This window comes from Typopeltis vanoorti, chromosome 1, assembly GCF_054136105.1.
Source record: "Typopeltis vanoorti isolate ZY-2024b chromosome 1, IOZ_Tvanoo_1.0, whole genome shotgun sequence".
In the NCBI taxonomy this organism is placed as follows: Eukaryota; Metazoa; Arthropoda; class Arachnida; order Uropygi; family Thelyphonidae; genus Typopeltis; species Typopeltis vanoorti.
This window is the reverse complement of record NC_143549.1, coordinates 100,951,325-100,968,361: the sequence shown is the minus strand read 5'-3', so window position 1 is coordinate 100,968,361 and position 17,037 is coordinate 100,951,325. Positions and strand designations below refer to the sequence as shown.

The following is a 17,037-nucleotide window of genomic DNA, read 5'->3' as shown; positions in this document are numbered from 1 at the left end:
TGAAAATATTATATCATTGCTAACTTCCTATCTACAATTTTCCTCCAAATCAGTCTGTTACTTGTCAAGACTCCAACATTATCAGATCTTATATTTTTATCATCTAAGGCACTTTGTACCATATCATTCCACCTATATCTTGGTCTTCCTCTGGGTCGTTTTCCTGCCAACCTGGCAGAGAACACTTGTTTTGCTAATCTTTCCTCACCCATTCTGTTTAGGTGACCATATCACCTGAGATTAGCTCTGCTAACGCATTCCTGGATGCAGACAATGTCAAATTCTTTCCTAATATCCTCATTTTTTATTTTGATATTGCCATTGATGCCATCTGTTCACGCCTCTAATCTTTCTCAGGACTCTCATATCTGCGGTCTCCAGTCTTTGGTCAAGTGTTTTACTTCTGACCCAGCTCTCAGATCCATAAGTTAAAACTGGTTTGAACACTGTCTTGTATACAGCTAATTTAGTGTTCCGACTAATTTCTCTCTTATTCCATATGAATTTATTCAATTGACTTCCCACCATACCAGCTTTGCTGATTCTGTTGTCTATTTCTATATTTAATTTACCATCTTCAATAAAAATCGTGCCTAAGTAGCTGAAATGGTTTACTTGTTCCACAGGTTCTCCATTCACAATACAGTTGACATTTTCAATGATTCTGCCTATTTTCATTGTCTTTGTCTTTTTATTGCTGACCTTCATACCATATCTTTTACAACAGTTATTCAACGCAGTCAGGGAATCTTGCAGACCTGTAGCGGATTTATTTAGAAGTATAACATCATCCACATAAAGCAGAGAGCTGACATTAATATCTTCAATTTTGATATCATGTTTAATACCACTTTCCTTCATAATATGATCCATATAGATAATGAATAACAGAGGGGATAATGTACATCCTTGTCTCACACCAGATTTAACATTAAACCATCTTCCTGTACTTCCTTCAATTCTAACTGCTAACTTACAACTCAAATAAAGACTAAGCATTGCTTGATATAATGCCCCATTGACACCATATAACTGCAGCGTATTGAATAGCTTCTCTCTTGGCACCTTATCATATGCCTTTTCCAAATCGACAAAACTTAAATACAGATCTTTGTCATATTCCCATGCTTTCTCGACTATTTGTCGTAAAGTGAAGATCTGATCCTGACAGCCTCTGTTTGGCCTGAATCCAGCTTGTTCTTCACCAAGCTTTTCTTCCACAATTATTCTCAACCGTTTCTCAAGTATACTTGCATAGATTTTGCCAGGAACTATTTTTTATGTGTTTTATTAAAATAAATTAAATTTTATTTTAATTTTAAAATAAATTAAAAACATAACTACATTAAACATTTCTAAAGTACTCTCGTATTGAGATTTTCTTCTGGGCTTGTTCTGGTTGCTATAAGGGTTGCAGATGGGTCCTCCACATTCTTGGAATGATTAATCCATCATTTTTGTTCACATTTGGATGTGTTTTGGCATTTCTCAGGCTTCTTTGAATTTTCTCTCAAACCAGGTTTTGGTGCAATGTAGAGACTTGGTGCCTTTCCAGTCAATTCTATGGTATGTTTGGAGTGTGTGGTTCTGATAGGCCTGTTTTACCATAATGGAGGTATTTAATGTGTTGTTTGTGTTCGTCTTTTCTGATTATGATCGTGCGTCCTGTTTTCCCCCTATGTAGGGTACATTACATGTACATTTGATTTTGGTATGGAAGAGGATCTTTGGAAGAACTGAGTAAATTTTTAAATTTTGTTTGGTGTTTGAAAGTCATTTTGATGTTGTATTTATGAGTGTTCTGTTTATTTTTTCTCAAATGCTTCTAACATAGTATATGGCTATGGCATTTTGTAGTCTTTTTTGTTTTTAGTGGTATTTTGTTAGAGGCATTTCAGCAAAAATAGACAGAACACTACATAAATACAACATCAAAATGACCTTCAAACCCCTGAGAAAATTAAAAAATTTACTCAGTTCTTCCAAACATCCTCTTCCATACCAAAATTCAATGTACACGTAACCTACCTACATAGGGGAAACAGGACACACGATCATAATCACAAAAGACAAACTCAAATGACACATTAAATTCCTCCATTATAGTAAAACAGGCCTATCAGACCACACACACTCCAAACATATCATAGAATTGACAGGAAAGGCACCAAGTCCCTACATCACACCAAAACCTGGTTTGAGAGAAAATTCAAAGAAACCTGAGAAATGCTAAAACACCATCCAAACCTGAACAAAAATGATGGATTAATCATTCCAAGAATGTGGAGGACCCATCTGCAACTCTTATAGCAACAGAAACAAGCCCAGAAGATAATCTCAATATGAGTGGTCTTTAGAAATGTTTAATCTGGTTCTGTTTTTAATTTATTTTAAAAAAATATTTTATGTTTATTTTTTATTTTTTTAATTTAGTTTTAATTTATATTTATACTTATCTGTTATTTTTATATTTAATTTTTTAATCTATTTATAATTTTTTTAATTTAATATTATTAATTTAGTTTTTCCACAAGAGGTCAGGCTAGGTAAAAGGTTAATGAACAGTTAGATTCATTTTGCCTTTGTATAGTACAGTAGCATGTAGCTTGTTTCTTATACATATGTATTTTCCTGATGATGACCCCTCAACACAAAGGTCGAAATGTGGAATGTTACTTTCCTAATATTAAGTTAAGTAATTATTTTAACATGTGTGTTGTGTCTCCATAAATTCCTAAATATGAATGCTGACCACCGTGTAACGTTAAAAGAAAAAACTTTGTGTTTGTTGTTTTAAGGATACTTGGGCCATAATATTTCTTAATATTCACATATTAACACAAGAAAATTGTTGGAAGTTTTCTTCCACTCGGTTAGACTATAATAAATTTAGTTTAATCCTTTATTCAAGTGTAAGCAAACAAAGTTTGCTCCTGAAGTATCTTCAGGACTGAGGCAACTCATGGTAAAGGTGGACCAAGCTGAAATCACTCCTTGTTTTAGTATCTCCCACAATGCAAAGCACATCTTCTTGCAGACATGTATAATGCTATGCATTAAGGGAAGGGCCACTACCCAGACCGGTTTCAACCTTTATTAAGGTCTCATCAGTGGGAGCCAGACCCAGAGGTGGTGATACCAGGGTGGAAGCAATGGAGAAGTCATATTTACCTATACGAGTTGCCAAATGTTGTCTCACCTTATTATTAAATTACTCTGGATTTAGAGAAAGATGTTGAAAGTTTTTCCCCACTTGGTTAGACTATAATAAATTTAGTTTAATCCTTTATCCAAGTGTAAGCAAACAAAGTTTGCACCTGAAGTATCTTCCGGACTGAGGCAACTCCTGGTAAAGGTGGACCAAGTGCTTTGCATTATGGAAGATACTAAGATCAGGAGTGATGAGAGCTTGGTCCACCTTTACCACGAGTTGCCTCAGTCCTGAAGATACTTCAGGCGTAAACTTTAAATTTATTATAAATTTTTTTTGTTATAAATTTATTATAACAGAAGAAAAGAATGAATAAAATTTCTTAAAAAGCTATATATTTCAATATCAGAACTTACAGATCATCTTCAGTTGCATTAGGTAATACAATACGAGATAGAACTAGAACAATGGACAAAATACTAAATTTTATTTGTGCTTTTCTTGCATTATCGTGTGAATTATAAGAAACACTGTTTAGTGGTTTTCAAAACAAAAAGTTTGGATTAAAAAAGGAGTACACATTGTTCCCGTTGGGGAATGAAAAGGGAGATATTTATTATTATTATTTATTTATACTGAATAATCTACACTTAAGATGTGTAAGGATGGAGTTGGATAAATGTAACAATAATTCCACATAGTCTATAAGGATGTGGAGAGTCTATTGCAGCTTTTGACTTGATGTCTAATCCTCAACCTTTCTGTAGTAAATCATTCTGTTTGTAAGTATGGGCTGCCATTTTGTGACTTATGATAAGAATAGGCTGAAAATTTGGAATTTATCTGACACAATAGTATTATGCAAATTCAACAGAATTGAAGATCGATAAAATAAGAATCATCAGAAGTTAATACGAAAAAAAGAGGAGAAACCAGCACAAGAATTCCAGAATTGTCATTTCGGTATGTGTGTGTGTGTGTGTATGTATCAGAGCCGCTGTAACTCAATCAGTGTAGACATAGCCTTTGGTTGGAAAGACTTTGGTTCGATTCCCGTCCATGAAATGAAGAACTTTAACTGGTCTCTTTTGACTAAAGGTGAATTAGTTCGTCTCATATGGAGATGGAGTGTTTTTTTGGCCTGGAAACTATGGTTTTTCATCTCTCAGAACAGGCAAACCAGCCCTGTGAACACATACACAGATTACAGTCATTAAAATTTACCCTTAGGGGATGCAGCAGAGGAGTGAAGAGCTGGCTGCATTAATTCGTCGTACACCTCTCATTAGGGGACTCATGTTAGAGGTTTAATGGAATATTAACAGCGCTGAGAAAGGATTAAAACTAATTTTAATACTTCCAATATTTCGTCTCCGTCACAGAGACATCTTCGAGGATTACAAAAACTTTTTGTAACAACACACACAAATACAATACAAAGTGAAACTAAAGTCCTATCTAGGTGGTGCGCCCTCTATGGGCATTTGCAGGTGGCCTGGGATGTAAAGACGCATCTCTGATAATTAAAGTTTCCCAAATTTTGGAAAGTTTAATGCAACCGTATTTGTTTAAATTAGGTTGATTCCTGAGTGCAGGTGCAGATTCAAAGAATAGTCTTTCTTTTTTGAATTTACTATGGTGGATCATGGTAGTTTTTTTCCAGGAGATTCTGTGGGATGTATCCAAAACATGGTCTGCAAGGCCAGACTGACCATAATCGTGTTTGCAGATGTAAGAACTGTGTTCTTCTAACTGGATGGATGGATGTTTGTCCAAAGTAGGCAAGTTGACAGGAACAAGGTACTCTATATACACCAGGCACTGAAAGAGGAGGGAGTTGATCTTTAGTGGAGCAGATAAGGGTAGCAGGCTTACGGTGGGGCTTAAAAGCAGTATGGAGGTTGTACTTTTTTAATGATCTGGCTATTTTTTCTGAAGTACCACGGATGTAAGGAATGGTGATGGCATTTCTGATGTCCTTTTTGAAGAGATGGTCAGGGAATGGGGAAGGACTTAATTATTTTTTTAATTCTGTAGTCATTATAGCCATTGGAAAGGAAGGTGTTGTGTATGTGTTTGAGTTCGGTTTAAAGGGCAGTTTTACTGGAACAAAGATTGTGGGCCCTATTGGTCAGAGTTTCAATAATGCCATATTGCTGGGAGGGGTGGTGGTGGGAGAGTTTGTGAATGTATCTGCCTGTATGAGTAGGTTTTCTATATACAGAGAAAGAAAGGTTACCATTAGGAAGGGATGTTACTAAGGTGTCTAGGAAGGGTAAACTATTGTTATTTTCCTTTTCCATCGTAAACTGGATTCTTGTATTGATATTGAGGTGACTGAGGAAGGAATCTGATGTGTTTGGGGGCATGAGGCCAAATAGAGAACACATCATCTACATATCTTAGCCAGATAGAAGGTTTTAGAGGGGAAGAGTCAATGGCTCATTTTTCAAAATTTTCCATGTAATAATTGGCAAGGGGGGGTGAGAGTGGGGGAAACCCATGAAAGTTCCCTCTATCTGTCTGTAGATTGTGTTCTTCCAAGAGAAATAACCAGAGTTGATGGCAAAGGAAAAGAGCTCTAAGACATCAGAAGGAAAAACGTTTTTTAAGAGTGCTAAGGTGTCAATTAGGGGAATATTTGTAAACAAAGAGATGATGTCAAAGCTGACCAATATATCTGTATTATTTAAAGTAAGATTTTCAATTAAGTTTTTAAAATGGGTGGGGTTTTTTTACATAAGATGAGGTAAGACCAGTGAGGAGGATCAAAGAGTTAGCTAGCTGCTTTGATAATTTGTAGCAAGGTGCATTGGTGGCATCTACTATAGGTCTTAGGGGAGAATTAGGTTTGTGGATTTTGGGTAAACCATATATCCGGGGAGGGGGGGTGAGAACAGAATGGCTTGAGTTTTTTTGTAATGTCAGGAGGCCAGGAAGAAACATTTTTAAGTAGGTTTTTTAATTTTTTTAACTTCAATTTTTGTGGGATTGTGTTCCAGTGGTATGTAGGTAGTGCGATCACGGAGAATAATATCCATTTTCCGATTATATTCTGAGACATTGAGAACAACAATGGCATTACCCTTATCAGCTCAGGTGATGACAATACTTTTTTCTTTCTGCAATTTTTGAGGGCAGAGAGTTGTTTGGAAGATAAATTAACGTTAGGAGGTGAAGAACAGGAGAAAATGTTAGCTATGTTAAGTCTGATGTTATTGGCTATTTCTGGAGCTAAGTGACAGATTCTGCGTTCAATGTTGTACATAATATCCAATACCGAAACTTCAATAGGTATGACGGCAAAATTGTTTCCGAGGCTTAGGGCACTAACAGCATCTTCGCTAAGTCTTTTAGAAGATAGGTTGAAATTAAAATTAGTTTTAATCCTTTCTCAGTGCTGTTAATATTCAATTAAACCTCTAACATGAATTCTTCACAGCACTTAAGCCTCAACATACGTATTCTCATTAGGGTACTCAATCCACACACACACACACGCACGCGCACACACACTCTCTCTCTCTCTCTCTCTCTCTCTCTGATATCTTATGCTGCACCTGCCTGGAAACATACACTAAAATCAAAGATAAACCAACAAAAACTAAACAGAGTTCAACACCTTATAGCCATATGCATTATCAAACGATACAGGACAATATCTTTCAAGGCAGCTTGCGTTATTGCAGCTCTAACACCGATCTGCCTGAAAATACAAGAATTATCTCTTATATATGAAGTCACTTCTGGATGATATATCGAAAGTTACAAAATTGATCCAAATTGCTATGAACGTCCGCTTCACTACAGTAAGTGGCCTTACCCAGCAAAGAAAACAAATATTAAGGAGAAGGAAAGCTCTGAAAGTGACGAATTCCAAATATGCACTGACGGAAGCAAAACCAAAAGGAAACCGTTGTTGTTCATTCACTGCATACAACAGACAGTCCATAATACAAGAACGCTGTTCTAGACTGCATCCTCTCTGTTCCAACAACCAAGCAGAACAACTTGCTATAGTTCAGTCACTCACATATCTCCAGGAATTAGAACTCAACACCTCTCAGCAAAAGACAGCAATAATCTACATTGATAGTAGAAGCACTGTAGATGGCATAAAAAACCAGAACAACCATATTGCATTGATAGAACAGACAAGAAATCTGGTTTGAAATCTCACTCTAGAGGGATGGGAAATCAATTTCTGCTGGGTGAAAGAGCGTACTGGAATAGCAGGAAACGAGAGAGCGGATCAGTTGGCTAAAGAAGCAGCTAGAAATGAACAGCTAGTAACAAGTTACCAGAAATTCTCAAAATCTACAATAAAAACACTTGCAGAAGAGAAAAGCTTAGGCATGTGGGAAGAAGAATGGAAAACATCAAAAAACGGATCAACAACAACAAAAGAATTCTTTCCTAGCATCAGAAACAGACTTTGGCTAAAAAGACATGCCATTTCTCCAGGTTTAACCACGTTACTAACGGTACATGGAAAACTAAGCCACTACCTTCACAGATTCCATATCCTGGAATCGCGATTGTGCATTTGCAGTCCACACCTTCAACAGCTTGTTGACCACATACTTTACGACTGTCAGCTATTGGACTCCATCCGGATGCCTCTAATACAACACATCATCACTTCTGGAGACAAGTGGCCAGTGTCAAGACAGAGACTTATCGAATACTATTACATAGTATTTGTTCTTGTAATACCACCGACGATGGTCTGCTATTTCCAGACCGAAATATTTGGTTAAATAAATATCTTTCTTGTGATTACGTGATTATATCATTCACTATTACATAGAATTAACTAAATTTGCTAATAAAATCAGTTTCCAGTCCCAGTGATCTAACATAAATACTGTTATTATGTGAATTATACTGTATAGTGTTAATATATGTATATATAAAAGTCTAAATGTAAATATGAAAATTAATACAAAAATATAAATGGAAATGTTAATCAGTACTTATAAGCTATATGTAATATAAGCATTGTAATGCAATGGAGCATGTAGGAATAAATTACCTCCTGGTAGCAGGACCGACCTTCTCTATAAAGGGGCCCGGGTGCAAGAAACTTTTTGGGGCCCTAAAATATTTTTCAAAGGTAAAAATTAAAGGATTCAAAATAAACGTATTGTAAAACCTCTTACCTGCAAATGATTTTGGCACAGGAAAACAAAAAAAAACACATTCGAAATATAATACGTTTCCGCAAATGTGTACCGACTGTGCACACTCAATCGTGGGGCCCGGGTGCCTTGCACCTATTGCACCACCGAGATGGCCGGCCCTGCCTGGTAGGGTTACTATTGGAAGAAAAACAAAACACACACACACACACACTCTCTCTCTCTCTCTCGCTCTCTCTCTCCTTGGAAAGAAATCAACAGCACAATGCACTTTGTCTATCGGGGCAAGGTGCATTGTGCCATGTAACGAGTCATATGGAAGAATATGATTTATAACACAGTGACGGCTGAACTGGATAGGGGTAATGGGTTTACAGTGATACTACTGGACCTTGCCAAGGCCTTTGATAGGATACCACATGGAACCCTAATCAATAAACTGGAGCAGATGGGGATAGATATAGGGTTGGTGAAATGGATAGGAGGGTGGTTGAAGGAGAGATACCAGTGAGTGGTTTATTCAGGAGTGGAGTCTAAAAGACGTCTTGTGACTAGTGGAGTGCCGGGGCTCTGTTCTTGGACCACTGCTTTTCAATTTGTTCATCAATGATATTGGAAAGGATTTGAGAGGAAGTGTTCACTTGTTTGCTGATGATACAAAGTTGGGTAGAGCAATTGTGAGTGCACAGGATGTCAAAATTTTACAGGATGATTTGGATAGTTTGGAGGACTGGGCTAGGAAAAATGGATGTCAATTTAATGTGGCAAAGTGTAAGGTTATGCTCTTTGGGGTGAAAAGAATAGCAGCAGCATATCGCATTGGTGGACCCGTACTCCAGGAGATTGATGAGGCCAGGGATTTGGGAGTGGTGGTGGATAGGGAGTTGAAGTTTATGGGGCACATTGCAAAAGTGACTAAAACAGCTCACCAAATCACTTGGCTTCTGAAAAATACTTTAACATGCAGAGACAAACAAGTTGTTGTTCCTCTGTATCGAGCCTTGATAAGACCCCATCTGGGCTACTGTGCCCAGTTATGGGCACCAGGGTTTCTTCGTGATGGGGAGGAAGTGGAGAGGGTCCAGAGACGAGTGACCAAGATGATAGCATGTCTGTAGAATGAACCTTATGAGAATAGGTTGAGGATTTGTGGGTTGCAGAAATTGGACGATAGGCGAAGGAGGGCTGATATGATTGAGACATTCAAATTACTGAAGGGTTTTTATAAGATTGATCCAGAAGATATTTTTGAAAATATGACTGGTGGTGGGAGGACTAGGGGCCATGCATGGAAGCTGGGAAAGAGCGTGGTTGACAAGGGTGTTAGAGCTAGGTTTTTTACTTGGAGAGTGGTGAATGAGTGGAATAAGCTTCCAGAGTCAGTTGTGGGTGCTACGACCGTGAATGAGTTCAAGGCAAGGTATGATAGATACTGTGTGAATGTTGAATAGTTGTTCTTGACATGATGTTAGGGCCTCCCTCGATGAGTCTGTCGACTCCTTGGAGTTTCCCGGAACAACAATAATAATAATAATGATGATGATGATGATGATGCTCCCAAGTCAGTGCAACTGTATCCAAGTGAAATGGCTGTTTGAAGGGAACTGACAGACGTTTGAAAGAGGCATTGTGATAGGATGCTATGTTACAGGCCTTATCTCTTTGGGAAATTGCTGACAAATTGGGCCATCCCAGGTTAAACAATCAGTGAAACCATACCAAGATGGAAGTGCAGGGAGTCAACTGCAGAGAGAGAGAGAGAGTTTGTCATAAACGTTTTGTCTGCCAGTGCAAGAAATACGAGTCATGCGGAAAGTAAAAGAAGTGACAAATATTACCAATGTATGTGAAGATGGTGAAAGTGTTCCAGCAATGAGAGCATGAAATAAGTGGCTGAAAATAATGTGGGGATGATGAATGACAATAAGGAGTGAAACAGTGCGCTTATATTGTGTCCTTCACAGGACAAAACGACAGTTAGAGCAACTGAAGAAACAATTGTTGTGTTGTACATCAGGCTGGAGAGTGAAAGAAAATGTGAATTCAGAAAGTATGAAAGTGTGTTATAACTAATATTTAAGGAATTGACAGCGTATACTGGAAATATAGATTAAATAAACTTTAATATACACTTTCCGATATTTCGGCGAACGTTACGTTGCCATCTTCTTGGGAACTTACTAAAAGGACACGTGCACACAAGTACTAATACAACAAATGAGACTGAGGCTAGGACGCTAGCGTTTTCCTAAAGTCCTGATGGTGCCCCCTGGCGGGCTATATTGGTAGTTCTTGGCCTTTGGGCTGAAGTTCTTTTGATAAAAGTTTCCCAAATTTGGGGCAGTTTCATGCATCCAAATTTGTTGAGGTTTGGCATGTTCCTAAGGGCAGGAAAAATTCTACAAACAGATAGAGGGGACAGCCATGGGTTCACCACTTTCCCCACCCTTGGCCAACTTTTTCATGGAGATGTTTGAGGAGAAAGCCTTAAACTCAGCCCCACAAAAACCTACCATATGGCTTCGCTATGTTGATGATGTTTTTGCTATTTGGCCACATGGCCCGGATTCACTCCTCTCCTTCCTAACACACTTGAACAACCAACACCCTAGAATCAAATTCACCCTGGAAAAAGAGGAAAACAATAACCTCCCCTTCCTAGACACACTAGTCACCCGCCAACCTGATGGAACCTTGGTTTTCTCAGTTTATAGAAAACCCACCCATACTGGCAGATACATCCACCAACAATCCCACCACCCCCCCTCACAACAATATGGAGTTATTAAAACATTATTCAACAGGGCAAAAATAATCTGTTCTAATGATCAAGCCCTAACCTCTGAACTAAATCACATCCGTGACACTTTCTCAGCCAACGGCTACCCCCTCCAAAAAATCCAAAAAATACTTAACCCAGTCATCCACAAGCCACCACCCCCTCCCCCTCACAAAAAAGATTACTCTAAATCCATCACTATTCCCTACATCAGAGGCACCTCAGAAAAAATCAATAAAATCTTAAAAAAACATGACTTGACCACTTGTTACAGACCACATAAAAAACTGGCATCCCTTATCCGCTCTACCAAAGACCAACCACTTCCCCTAGACCTACCTGGTGTATACCAGGTCCCTTGCAGCTGTAAACTGTCCTACTTTGGCCAAACAGGCAGGACAGCAAATATCAGAATCTCAGAACACAAGGATTACATCCGATTCCACCAGTACAGCCACTCTGGGCTTGCAGACCACGCTCTAGATACTCGCCACAGAATAAGATGGAAGAAAGCCACAGTAATACACCGCAGCAAGTTCAAGTATGAAAGACTATTCATGGAATCAGCCTCGGCCCTTAGGAACATGCCAAACCTCAACAAATTTGGATGCATGAAACTGCCCCAAATTTGGGAAACTTTTATCAAAAGAACTTCAGCCCAAAGGCCAAGAACTACCAATATAGCCCGCCAGGGGGCACCATCAGGACTTTAGGAAAACGCTAGCGTCCTAGCCTCAGTCTCATTTGTTGTATTAGTACTTGTGTGCACGTGTCCTTTTAGTAAGTTCCCAAGAAGATGGCAACGTAACGTTCGCCGAAATATCGGAAAGTGTATATTAAAGTTTATTTAATCTATATTTCCAGTATACGCTGTCAATTCCTTAAATATTAGTTATTATGTCTAACCAGCGTATAAGCCTCTCAACAAGAATAATGATCATCCACGGAGATCTCTTCGCACGCAAGGCCCGCCATTACGGCAAACTGAGGCTGAAATTATCCAGACAACTCAACCGTCTGGCATTCCTAAAACGCTGCCGGGATAATCATGTCATCCCGAACTGTGTTAAATTCAAACACCGCTTCATCTCACAGAAAGCTCTCCGTATTTACAACCGCGCTAGCCAGGCATTACTTCGGGAACAAATTACCGCTACACGCGGTTCCCTAGCCGATATAAACACCGCGATAGCAACGCTGGAAAACGAGCTTTCACATACGCTGAATCACGAGCTTTGGTCGGTCTTACATGACGTCTCGTGTACGGCAGCTAAAAAAGAATTTGAACGAGTACGAAGCCGACATATCAACAAGTTTGATAAACTAACAAAGAACTCGGCGTCGAAACTACAAACCAACACTGTTGTTAACCTATCGTCAGCTACCTTAAAGCCAGAAGCAATCCACGCTCTGTCACGTGGTCACAACTTCGCCATTGCTCCTAGGAAATTACCGGCCGAGGAATTAATGATTCAAATTGAACGCGGGATCCGCCAACTTCCAACCCACATCGCCAACGACATTAGATTGGATGTAGCCTGTGTTCTCAATAAAGCAAAACCTCCAAAATCCAACATATCCATTAGTGAATACAAGGCACTACAAGAATTGAAGAGAAACAAAAAAATAGTGATCACCAAAGCGGATAAGGGGAACGCCACTGTGGTACTCAATCTTAAAGACTACACAGGTAAGCTCAAGGCTTTATTATTAGATTGCTCCACTTACCTCCCCATTGATTACAATCCCACCAGCTCACAAATTAGAAAACTCCATAGGCTCCTTAAGAAGGTTACTTCTTGGCCTGTGGAGATTACCAACAGACTAAAACCCTATAACTCTAGACCCCCCCGCATATATGGGCTCCCAAAAATACACAAAGAAAATGTGCCATTACGTCCCATAGTGGATGGCATTGATTCCCCCACTTACAAACTAGCCAAGCATTTAGCCAAAGCGCTCTCACACTATACTGGCAATACACCATCACACATAAAAAACTCAGCCCACTTCAAAGCCAGTATAGAAAACCTTACACTCCAACACAATGACATAATGGTCAGTTTTGATGTCTCCTCCCTATTCACGAATGTCCCTCTCAAAGAAACCTTAGAGCTAATCCAAGCTAAATTTCCTCCCGATATCTCAGCCCTATTTCAGTTTACAATGAACTCAGGCTATTTCGTTTGGCAGGAAAAATTCTACAAACAGATAGAGGGGACAGCCATGGGTTCACCACTTTCCCCACCCTTGGCCAACTTTTTCATGGAGATGTTTGAGGAGAAAGCCTTAAACTCAGCCCCACAAAAACCTACCATATGGCTTCGCTATGTTGATGATGTTTTTGCTATTTGGCCACATGGCCCGGATTCACTCCTCTCCTTCCTAACACACTTGAACAACCAACACCCTAGAATCAAATTCACCCTGGAAAAAGAGGAAAACAATAACCTCCCCTTCCTAGACACACTAGTCACCCGCCAACCTGATGGAACCTTGGTTTTCTCAGTTTATAGAAAACCCACCCATACTGGCAGATACATCCACCAACAATCCCACCACCCCCCCTCACAACAATATGGAGTTATTAAAACATTATTCAACAGGGCAAAAATAATCTGTTCTAATGATCAAGCCCTAACCTCTGAACTAAATCACATCCGTGACACTTTCTCAGCCAACGGCTACCCCCTCCAAAAAATCCAAAAAATACTTAACCCAGTCATCCACAAGCCACCACCCCCTCCCCCTCACAAAAAAGATTACTCTAAATCCATCACTATTCCCTACATCAGAGGCACCTCAGAAAAAATCAATAAAATCTTAAAAAAACATGACTTGACCACTTGTTACAGACCACATAAAAAACTGGCATCCCTTATCCGCTCTACCAAAGACCAACCACTTCCCCTAGACCTACCTGGTGTATACCAGGTCCCTTGCAGCTGTAAACTGTCCTACTTTGGCCAAACAGGCAGGACAGCAAATATCAGAATCTCAGAACACAAGGATTACATCCGATTCCACCAGTACAGCCACTCTGGGCTTGCAGACCACGCTCTAGATACTCGCCACAGAATAAGATGGAAGAAAGCCACAGTAATACACCGCAGCAAGTTCAAGTATGAAAGACTATTCATGGAATCAGCCTCGGCCCTTAGGAACATGCCAAACCTCAACAAATTTGGATGCATGAAACTGCCCCAAATTTGGGAAACTTTTATCAAAAGAACTTCAGCCCAAAGGCCAAGAACTACCAATATAGCCCGCCAGGGGGCACCATCAGGACTTTAGGAAAACGCTAGCGTCCTAGCCTCAGTCTCATTTGTTGTATTAGTACTTGTGTGCACGTGTCCTTTTAGTAAGTTCCCAAGAAGATGGCAACGTAACGTTCGCCGAAATATCGGAAAGTGTATATTAAAGTTTATTTAATCTATATTTCCAGTATACGCTGTCAATTCCTTAAATATTAGTTATTATGTCTAACCAGCGTATAAGCCTCTCAACAAGAATATGAAAGTGTGAGAAAATCGAAATAAGGAAAAGGTATTGTATGGAGAGTCATGATAAGAGATATATGTAATGAGCAAGTGACAAAAAGATGTTTTCCATTTGAAAATCACGCATGTTAGTAAAGATACTAGTTTGCAGAAGAAAGGAGAGGAGAGAAAGAGATGATTGTTTTGGCAGGAACAAATGATTTGAAAGGGGAGAAATATGCAATGAGAGAAGATATGAAAGAGTTGTTTTAAAGAAGTTAAAATTGAAGGGTAAGGAAATAAAAATTGTGAGTCTGCTGCCATGGTATGATAGGACAGAGTTGAGAAGAGGGGCCATGATTGCTAATAGGACAATAATAAGATTGTTCAGGAGAAATGGTGTGCAGTTTATTGATGTGTGGAGCAAATTAGATAGATGCAAGGACTTGCATTTAAATGGTTTTGAGGTAATATGTTTTGAGAAAGTGTTGTTTAGTGAGAGTTTTGAAGTGCAAAACCAGGGAAACTGGAGATATTTCGGAGGGATGCAGTCAAACATGTGTCTGCCATTCCTGTGATAAATGAGCGTACGTGTGTGTGTGTGTGTGTGTGTGTGGCAGAAATGAATATGCAATGTCGAATGTGATTTCACAGGTTTCCAGTTTACCCGTATATTATTGCGTATAATATGATCCACGTATAATGCGAACTAGAAATTTTGTTTGAAAACTAGCCCTAAAATCTCATGTCCACGTATAATGTGATCTGTTAATCTTGTTCCATAACATTATAAATAATACAATACGAATCAACGAAAGAAATATTTATTTTAAAACAAAATGTCAAAATCCTTTAAATTCTTCTTCATCTTTTGAGTCATCAAACATTTCATTTATAAATTCATCTGTACGGATTGCATCATCAGTGTATAAGTTGTCGTCATCATCTTCATGCTCTCCATTTTGTTGTGTGTCATCCTCGCTTTCGTATATGACGTGATCTTCGGATCCATCCATTGAATTACTTATTCCACATTTAAGAAATGAGCATTGAATCATTTCAGATGGTATCAAATCCCATGCTTCTTTAACCCAGCTGGTGACTAGGGTGATCTCAGGCTTCTGAAAATTCCCTCCCTTTAATAAATTTAGTTTAATCCTTTATCCAAGTGTGAGCAAACAAAGTTTGCACCTGAAAATATCTTCAGGACTGGGGTAAGGTAGTGCAACACCGGGCAACTCGTAGCAAAGGTGGACCAAGCTAACTTCACTCCTATCTCAGCATCTCCCATATTGCAAAACACATCTCCTTGCGGATATGTATAATATTATGCATTAAGGGAAGGGCCACTACCCAGACTAGTTTCGACCTTTATTTAGGTCTCTTCAGTGGGAGCCAGGCCCAGAACTTGAACTAAATAAACTTAAACTAAATTTATTATAGTCTAACCAAGTGAAAAATAAACTTTCAACATCTTTCCACCCTTTGTCATCTTCACCAAACCAGATGACATTCATTCTCTCCATTTTTCACATAAGTGATTTTTAAACAGCTTATTCAAGCTGACATCAAGTGGCTGGAAAACGGAAGTTAGACCACCCGGTATGACTGCTAGGTTTGTACGTAGCTCACATGCTTTCTCCTTGCTTGCTTCCGTTAAATGTGCCCGGAACATATCCCAGATTAGCATGCTTTGTTGACGTAATAACAAGCTACCTGGACGTATGTTCCATACTTGATCTAGCCACAATTGTACACCTTCTTCATCAATCCAACCTTTCTGATTGGCACGAACAATTACACCTGGTGGAAATTTCATATGCTTCGGAATTTTCTTCCTTTTAAATATCACTGTCGGCTTTAATTTGGTTAAAGCCGACAGTGATTAATGAAGATTTTAGGTCTTGGGTGGATGGTTCATTTGAAGCTGTCTGCTATGTGATAGAGGCCAATTAAACAAAATATGTTGTTGGTTGCTGCAGTAGACCAGGAATCTATAGGAAATTGTTGAAAGTTTTATAAATTTATAGTCTTTATAAATTTATATAGTTTATAGTCTATAGTATAGGTCAGGTGTTAGATCCGAAACAGGCGACCAATATCTACATGACGTCACCATTCCAGAGTCTAACAAAAATTAACCGTAATTTGAGCATACTTATCATTTAGCACAGTGTGACTATGTTTTTATAGGAAATAACATCTTGTAAATTAATTTTGAACTGTTTGAATTGAAGTTAATGTATCTGTATATTAAATGTAACTGTAAGTCAACAAAAAGGGGCAATTGTAAGAGAAATTATTAGTGATATTCTACACGTAAAAGAATGTAAATTATTTGGCAAGATGGGGCAAAGATCGCCCTAATGCTACAAGAGGAGCGTAAGCGCCCGTGGGTGTTACATCTGTGGAAAAAATTTCATGGTGCATACATTCCCGGAATTAGAAAGCCCCGTATGAGGATCGGTGAGGTCACCCAGTCTGGGA

The 17,037-nt window shown here is 38.8% G+C and overlaps 1 protein-coding gene across 7 annotated transcripts in view; it reads left to right on the top strand.

Annotated features, from left to right (window-relative positions):
* The window catches only part of LOC150110256 (pyruvate dehydrogenase phosphatase regulatory subunit, mitochondrial), a 366,839-nt gene that overhangs the window by 153,886 nt on the left and 195,916 nt on the right, over positions 1 to 17,037 (top strand). The window lies entirely within an intron of this gene.